Genomic DNA, 10,272 nt, shown 5'->3' on the forward strand with positions numbered 1-10,272 from the left:
TTCGATTGTCATTAGTCAATTAGCTCTAGATTCTTAATTAATTTTAGTATTAACCGCATAAATCTAAATTGTTGATCATCTTGGATAGCAATCTAGCTACAAACTACGATAATACTGTTTAACTCTAATCCTTGTGGATATGATATAATATTATACTATATTCGACTAGCGAGCATATTTAAGTGTGTGTTTTCCGCTCGACAATAATACATACTTATCAACTATTCCTTCTGTTCCATTTTTAAATGTAATTTTTTATTGAAGAGTTGCTAACTTATAGTTCTTTGTATAGTTTTTAAATATCTAAATTTATTTTAAAATATTGAGTTAATTTAATATAATTTAACTTCAAAGATTAATTAAATTGTCTCTCGAAAAGCAAAAAATGCTACCTAGCTAAATTTTGACGGCGGGAGTATAAGTTTTATAGAAGTGCAAAAATTTCATTGAAGTGCTAAGAAGAGAAATCTTATATGTATCAAGTTATAAGTTATAGAATTTGTCCGTCACTAATTTTTTTTTATTTTTATTTTTATTTTTATAGTAGTGAGTAGCTAGGAACATCCAAAAGGGGATTCAAGAAAGAAAACAAGAAATGACCCACAGGCACGAGCTACGTTAAATCAATCTACAACAATATATACTCATCCAATAAACTTAAGACGAAGACAATAATGGAGCAAATAAAGATGGTTGAGGGGGATGGATGTCCAGTTTCTCCAATTTTTGCAATGCACATTGCTTTCTACCTCAATGCCATATCAGTCTCAAAACCTTTCAGATATGGAACATCTATATATGATTGCAATAATATACTTTAATTTTTTCTCCAACATCCCCAACTCCTTTGCCATTTGCCCGTTTGATATTTGGCCCCACCTCTGTCTTCTTTTCGTTAGTAAAAGATATTTGTATCCCATTTATTTAGATTATATAACAAAAGCTATACAATTTAGACAAACTAGATCATTTTATTAACTGACGGGGAAGTTAGCTAGTGATATAATTTTGCAATTTTAAAATTTACACATATCGACGGCCCCTGAATCCTGATAAAGTATGAATTTATGTTTTAGGGGTCGTTTGGGAGGGTGTATAAGAATAGTGCTGCATAACGTGTATTAGTACTTGTGCTAGTAATACATATGTTAAAAAGGTGTACCTAAAAAGGGATTAATATACCAAAAGCTAATTAATGCATGCATTATTTTCTATAATATATCCCACCAAACAACCCCTTATAGATTAAATATAGAAAATATATTTATACCATCAATTCATTAGAAAATAATTTTATATGACTCTTTATGATAAATATTGATTTATAATAGTATTAAATAGTAATAAGTAACTTGATATAATTCGATAAACTACATATATTATACCTTCTCCAAGATACTACCATTTACAAGTACAAGAAAGTGATATCTGCGACCAATAATTGTGCACAAGGATTACTAGAGTCAGCTAGGGAACAAGTCAACATCGAAGGTTATGGAACCATATGGCAGTTCGTTACCAAGTCTGTTTCAAATAATTTTACATTATTATCATAAATTTGCAGAACAACAAAGTTCACAAGGACCACTAGAAATTATAATAATGAACCAATGAACCAGGAACAAAATATTCAATCAAGAAATATACATTTCACTCCATAAATAACCATTTTAATTTTTAGAATCCGTTGGAATTGACTTATTTTAAGTATATTTAAATTAAAATTGCTATTTTAAGCTAAATAAGTGTTTTAAGTTAAAATAACAAAAACAAGCCAAAAATCAAAAATTAAAATTCCTAACTTATGACTTAAAAACTATTTTGGCTTAAAAAACACTTAAAATAATTCATCCAAACAGACTCTTAGTCAAGTTAGTGGCTTACTATTTTCTGTTTCTTTTCTTCTTCTTTTTTCGCTTAGAAAGAAATTTGCAGAATATTGAGTCGAACAAACTTGATACATTTACTTTAGGGAATACTCCACGTAGCTACAAATTTACTTGATAAATATGTATTAATGAGAAATTTATATAGTACATTTTTTAAGCAACTAAAGTCATATTAATGTTACGATAATGAAAAAGCAGCTAATATTACATGAAAAAGTTCTAGTCGATATTTATATATATATATATATATATATATATATATATATATATACTAGTATCTACGAACGTGCGTTGCACGTTAATAATGGCACGTGATGATTTAAATATCATTTATATGAAGGAACAATAAAATTTAATTAAATAAAGAAACTTTATGTTTAATAATACAACAACCATCTAAATGTCGAAAAATATTATTACATTAGCATAATACATGAATTTAAAATAAAAGAACATCATCAAAACTTACACAAATGATCATTTTTGTCATGTTAGTTAGATAATTATGTATTATAGTTTAAAAGTATTTAATGTGATGGTATCTTAACGAACACTTCTTTGTGGATAATTTTTTTTGTGTGGGTATATTTCCTCCTAATGCTTTGGGTTCTCTGCCTTAACCAGATCTTGTTGTCGATCTTGATATCCCTTTTGAAGGTGCAACATACAGTTGTTCGTGCAAGAAAACATATTGCGGTAAATATAGTCCAATATTTAGAATGTTTGTACTTGTGCTTTATTTATTATATTTGCAAAACATAAACATACTAAAAATTATTTTCACTCAGATTTAAAAGGATACTCCTTAGTTTCGGAAGACGAAAGTTGAATTCAGGGATAAGAATATACTTAGAAGCACATTGACCAGTATCGTAATTTTTGCACGTTATTGTTAAAAATTTTACATACCATTTGTGTGCTATTACATAAGTTATTCAGCGTATCTAAGTTTTTCAGTAGCATGATGGACATATTTTTCTTCAAAATTAAACTATATACAATGGAAGATCAATTTTAACTTAGTCTATTATATATACGGTGACACTAACATACGTAAGAAATAATAAACTTGATAACAAACATATATAGTAGAAGGGCATTTGGTATTAAAGTATTTAAATACTTTTCTTGGTAGTAATTATTGGTATCATTTTCTGTTGAGTCAAAAGCTGAAAAATATTTATTTTTACTATAAAATTTTACAATCAAACCTTTATTTAGTTGATCAATATATTTATTTCTGTTGGCTAAGATATCTTTTTAATTTTATCGTGTGATTTGCACGAATTGCGTTTAAATCTAATGATAAAAATATTTATCTTATTAAATGCACTACCATTGCCATTGTGATTGATAACCAAGTGTTCAGGAAGAACCAAATCATCTTTTATTGGATGCTCTTCTTCGTGTCCGACACGAAGCAAGAAGACAATAAATATTGGATTTGTTCTTACTTTATATTTCTCGTCAGTTTAATCTTTTTCATTTGAGGCCAGAAGTATAACTTTGGTAAGATAGCTTTTATAGTCTCTGCTTTTGTCGATTTTGGAACTACTTGTAGTACTTGACAGAAATCACCTCTCAAACTATTAATTTTTCACCAAACGGTTCATTAATATCCAATATATTTCTAGAACTCCGGGCAATTATTTCGATCGTTTGGCACTTAGCCATAAGTGCTTCATCCCATATTATCAATTTTGCTTTCTTTATAAATTTAGCACTATTGCTCTGCTTTGATATATTTGTGATGGTTATTTAAGTTATTCGAAGAAGTATACCAAATCTAAAGTGGGTGGCCTCATAATAAAATTATTGATGGTACACCACTGGCTATTATTGCTAATAGTGTCATGCCTCTTAATATGATATTTGCAAGTAATGCATGACATAGAAATATTATTTCAATTCCGCCGGAGGCATCTACAAAGAATAAATTCGTTATACCAAAGTCGACTCTTTATAATATAGTCTTGAAAGCTTGTTCTTGATTAAGATTTAGCTTTGACTGTGCTTCCTCAGACACTTGTACATCATTTTGATTCTTAATAATATACTATCTTTTTTACTTTGTGTTCTAACGCTCTTTTTATGTAATAAATTTATGTACCGTAATTTTTTTTTAAAACTTGAATAAGAGTTACTCATATGATGAATTTAAAAAATAATTGAATTGGATTCTCTTGCTAAATAATTAATTAAAAGATTTAATTATTTGATTTTAACATAAAAAATAATTTATTTTATGTTGATTCAGATCTTAATATTAGTTCATCTCTTATTTTGAATATTTCATAATTATAATTTTATCCACCATAAATTTTATCCTCAAACAGTAAAAGTTTGATATGATATTTCATATTTAGATCGTTATGTTTGTAGAATCATTAGTGATATTGACTCTTACCAACCATTTTTTTTTTCTTTCTCACACATTTATATTCTTAAATATTTTCTTAGTTGTTGTTTAATAATTAGGTATTTTTCAATATTATATGAAAATTTGATTAAAAAAAATATTATTTGAGTAAGAAAATAATTTAAATATAAAATAAAAATATATTAAAGTGGGGGTATCTTTTTCTCAATTTCAACTCTTTATGCAGTCAATTTAATATTACTATTATTTTTTCTGGTATTGGACATTATGGAGTGGTAATGTATTGCCAATACAGAGGATTCTTATGAAATTAATTTTATTAAACCTTCCTACATATTTTTAATAAGAATTTAATAGACAAAATTTTATTAATTTTAAAATTTTAAATATCAAAAATTAGCATAGAAGGTATTGTAGTCCAAAAAATAAGTTATTACAGTTATGTCCTTTCCCTATGTGTTCCTCCGCTTAATATTTTAGGGCTATTTTGGTATATTAATATTGTATTTATGCTTTTATAATAACATAGGCTCTCATTTTCTAAATGAATTTGGACAATATAATACATTCTCAAAATAAATTAGTAATAGGACATTATAATACTTTTTCAAATTAAATTAGTAATATGAATTTTTAAGAAGTATATCCTAAAAGTAATATGATTATATGGCTAAAGATATTTACTTGTTTAATTTTATATGAATTAGACATTCCGAAAGTAATTATACTAATATGATTTCTAAAGGTGATCATGTAGGATTTCTAACGTGTAGTATTATGTCCTAAAACTAATAGGATTATAACGCTAATATCTAGAATTCCAGTTATGTCCTTATATTATGAGTTATTATGCTTAATATTATAAAGTTATTTTTATAAATCGATATTATATTCATCCTTTTATAGTAATATATATATATATATATATATATATATATATATATATATATATATAAAAGACGTGCTTTACAAATACACAATCTAAGGAGTACTTATTTATCAAAGATTAAATAATACGTTTTGTATTTTCATTAAAATTTTGATTATCAAGACTAAATTGTTAAATCGATTGAGGCAAGCCAAGGCGAAAAGACAGATGAAGAGATGAGGACATGAAGGAGGCAGAGGAGAGTGGAGATCACGTGGGTAAAAGGAGGGGGAGGCGTGGGAAGATAAAAGTAAAACACCCTTAAAATCATAGAACTCACGTGGCTCATACCCCCAAAACATGTCGTGCTGGTAGACACGTGGTCTCACGTATCACTCAATGACTAATCAAGAAAACAACAAACTCATAAGGGTCCCACTAACCCATACAGCTCGTGCGTGTCCTCTTGTTCCCCCGTTATCCGACACGAACTCTCCCTACAATCATTTGAACTCCTCACTTCTCAACCTTACCCTTCACATGATGTTCTCGCGCGTGTTCTTTAATCGCCATTCAACCATTAGCTCTAAAATAAAGTGCATTCTTCAGAGTAAAGACCAAGATACCCCTAGAAATTTTTTAAAAGACAATTTACTGTCTTTCGATGCATAAGGTATCTCGTGTCCACGCAAAATTTGAAAATGATCGTAAATTAATAGTTACTTTCACAACTCGAACATATATAACGTCACACGGGAAGGAGGCGAGAGATTAATGAAATTCGAAATGTCAATGGATCCTCATCTTTAAAGGAATGCTCAATGTGAGATTGGAGAGAGGGCCATCAAAATTATCTAAGCACTACAGTGCTAAAATGACGCATCACAATAATTTGAGAATGAATTTGGAAGCAATACCTCTTTACATAAGTTTTACAACCTAAATGGAAATTTCGAAGCAAGAGTATATCATTAATTTACTAATTTCCCCAAAAATAGAAAGCCATCTCCAACTGATACACATTTGTAATTTTCCTTTAAATGTTAATATAAGGATATACTCCCGCCGGTCCATAATAATTGATGTTTTGACCTTTTTAATATCGTCCAAAATAAGTATTATTTTACATAATTAAGAAGAAATTAATTTTATTTTCCAAAGTTGCTCTTATATTCATGTCTCAATGTGTCAAGATAACAATTAATTAAGTTAATTTGAATATATTTTTTTTTCTTTAAAAGTTCGTATTTTCTAAATGGATATGCCAAAGACTAAAAAGTCGGGAGAAATTCAAAAATAGCCAGATTTACAAGTGGTTATTCAAAAATAGCTACAGTTTCAAAAGTATTTCACTTTTCGTGTAAAGATAAATATGAACGAAAATACTATTCAAAATCCGAAAAATATTTCTGCATAATATACTGGAGTTCCAGTATAATATACTGGTCCAACATAATATGCTGGAAGTTCATACACAGGTGCTCCAATCTCCAGTATATTATGCTGGAACTTTTTGCGTGTTGGAGTTCTAGCATAATATGCTGGAAGTTCATACACATGTGCACTAATCTCTAGTATATTATGCTGGATCGGTTCGTGTTGCAGTAACATAATAATTATTTTTCAATGATTTTACAAACGATGATTATTTTTGAATTAGTAGTCCGAAAACTGATTAACCCATACTATTTTTTATTAAAAAATCACTTATTATGAATAGGAGAAGGTACTACTCTAGCTTTTTAAAACAAGATGAGCGTGTGATTTCCTTAAATCCAGGCGTGGTTGTTTGAAAGTTTAAACCCTAGTAATGATAGTTCTCTGATCTTTCCTTATGCTTTGGAGTTTTACAATGAAAGGGTTGTCCACGTGAAGTTCAACAAGGAGCCGATAAACATGACCTAATCATTAGTGTTTAATTTTTATAGCTACCTCATTATTGAGTTTTTAATGACGAGACTATGATTCCTATAGTTAAATTATTTCTATATAATCAAAACGTATGTCTCCTATATTTCAAACTTATTTAATATAGTCACTCGTGGACACCTAATTATTACTACTATCTAATCTAATACTCCTTTTTATTTGTTAGGCTTGTAAGCATTATCTACTCCATCACATAGTCAACTTTTTATCACCATTTCTTTTTTATGGCACAATAACTTTCGCTTAGTGTTGCTCATTTCGAAAGTAACTATACCATGTGTTTCGTTGTCTCTATGAACTTATAAGAGAAAAAGTTAGTAAAATTAGGATTTTTAACAAGGAGATTTAAAAAATTAAAAATCCTAATTTTACTAACTTTTTCTCATATAAGTTCATAGAGACAACAAAACTCATGGTATAGTTACTTTTGACGAAACTCATTGATGATGAAATGGTTCATCTTCTAACTACTTTATTCGATGCAAATTTAACTTAGTTAGATTTGTCCACTTTAATTACCATAGATGATAAGGAAAAAAAATGTGTAGATCAACAGTAAGTATTTACCAAAAATAAAAGCAAAAGTTATTGCAATGTGTACGAGTTGATTGGAATACAGCGGTTATAAAAATACTCTAACGTAAATGATTAGTAGTAAATATGTAGTATTAATTAAGTAATTAAAGAAAAAGAGAAATTAGGGAGGTGAAAAGGGACAAGATGTCGGGAGAAGAGGAGGAAAGGGTGGCGTGCAAGCTGTCCCCACGTGTTAACACAAAGCCCAATAATAGATCTTTCTTCCGACAATCCCTCTTCTTCTCCCACATTAATATTAATAATTAATAATAATATTGTTATTCATAAATATTTCTGGGGTCCGTACGAGGCTCCTTCTCCATGTGATTTGCACGTGAACTTGACCCCCCAATCATTTGATTTCTTTACTTTGTTCTTGCTGCCATTCATGTAACTGGACCATGCACTTCTTTGTTGGGAAGCATAACATGACCATATTCTTAACAGGAACAATAGGTCTACCACCGATCAATTAAGGTGAGAGTTCTGTTTCACTATAATAGTCAAGTTTTTTCGGAATTAAATTTTGTTATAATATATATTTTATATATTAATAATTAATTATAATATTTAAAAATATTTTGAACAAACAAAACTCTTATATAGAGAGAGATTTGATTGTACACTGCATAAACTTTATTTTTAATTCAATTTCAAAAAGTAATTTAAGCTGTGTGGATCATCCAAAAATATATAAAAAATTCAATCAATGTCAAAAACAATGTAATAAAATGGATATTAAAACATAACTCAATCCTAAAAATTATTGTAGTTCATAAAGGTAAAGATTGTTCAAAAATATAGAAAGAGTCCAATTGTGCAATCCACAAATAATGTGAGACTACTAATTACATGCTTTGTGGGATGGTGAAAATCTTTTCATCTTTGAATAATTTTAAGTTTTAGTTATCAGAATGAAAAATAGCTTAAAACAAAGAGTTTTACTTCCTTTCTGGACTTATTGGATGTAAATTTGATTAATAAGTTAATTTAAAATAAACGATGTGTATCGGGAAAAAAACAGTAAAGAGGCCGCTCCATGATTCCATGTACTATGAGCAATATATGTCCGAGATTTGATTAAATTATTTATATTTAAGTCAAGCATTAGGCGCGTTAATTATAAGCTGTATAATAACTTTTGAATCTTGATCGAAGTCCTATCGTTGGTAACTTCAAGAGTTTTCCCGATATATAGAAAGATGTGATTTGCTGTTTGTTTAAAAGAGAATCATAGATGTATAGGAGGTTTAATTAAGTAACAAGTTGTTAAAATTTCATGATTCGATATCCTTGGAGTAGCGGAATCACACACGATCAACTTGTTAATAAAACTAATCTGCTGAATGTATACCCCAAGAACTAAAAACATTATACAAAATCAAGAAGAACCAATCAAGATCGATATGTATAAATTAATTTGTTTACTCTAAAAAAAAGATAACAATTGAATTTATACGCGGTTTTAAGGATACGTGATATAATTTGACACAAATTAAGAAGACGAATTATTATTGAAATTGATAATAGAAAAATAAATGCAAACCACACGTATCGCATTGTCTTGGCCCTCGAGTTTGACCACCTTCGAACCAAAAATGTTTCAATTGAAGTATGAACATACTAATAGAGTAACAAGATAATAAAAGCTAGAAAGTGTCAGTATATTGCTTTATGTTGCGTTGATATGATGTATTTTACAAATGATCCGACCCCCTTTATATAGTAGGGGTACCCTACTTTTGGTACAATTCTATATAAGGTAAAAATTATATGATTTGCTAATTATTCGGCCCCTCCTTGATACGCGCCGAGATTTTCGCCATGGTTTTACAATCGATTGCGGATACTTCGTCTTTCTGTTATCCAGCTTGGCAAATTTCCCTCGATCTCGCCTGGTCTCGATTTTGCCTGGTCTTGGGGTTGGACCTCACTTTGGTTCGATATAATTTGCAGTCGAACCCTAACCGATCATATTCCAGTCTCGATTGGTCACATAGGGGGCGAGCCCGGTTTTGACCGTATGCATACTTCTACTCCTAAGATGACCGATGACATGACCCTTGATAGAAGGTGTGGATGACATGGATTAGGATGGTAGGTTAGGTAGTCTAGATTATTCATACCGTTAGTGTTAGTACCTATTCTCGCATTTGGTTTGTATTGGATTTTTTTGAATACCTATCATTTTTTGCATTTCGATCATCTTACTATCTTGTTATGTATACTGCTTTTACATAGTTTTTCGGTATTGTCCCGTCTTATTTTTTTGTTATTGTTGTGATACCTATTTTTTTCTGAGGCGAGGGTCTATTGAAAACAATCTCTCTAGCTCCACAAGATAGGGATAAAGTCTGCCTACATACTACTATTTTTAGACCCACTATATAAGATTATATTGAATATGTTATTGTTGTTTGTTATATACTAGGAGTACCTTTTTTCTCGGCAAAAGAATCGCATGCATGTCTGTAAATAGCTTATTGCTCAAGAACGTGACTATTCACCTCTTTGTTCTACGTATGTTTTTGTACTTCGCAAAGCTTTGGGTGACCCTTCTATAATTGAAGAGGTTTGCTAAGTGTTGCGACCGTCAGATTTATCTAAACTTAATATTTTGACCGCGAACA

This window comes from Nicotiana tomentosiformis, chromosome 8 (genome assembly GCF_000390325.3).
Source record: "Nicotiana tomentosiformis chromosome 8, ASM39032v3, whole genome shotgun sequence".
Classification (NCBI taxonomy): domain Eukaryota; kingdom Viridiplantae; phylum Streptophyta; class Magnoliopsida; order Solanales; family Solanaceae; genus Nicotiana; species Nicotiana tomentosiformis.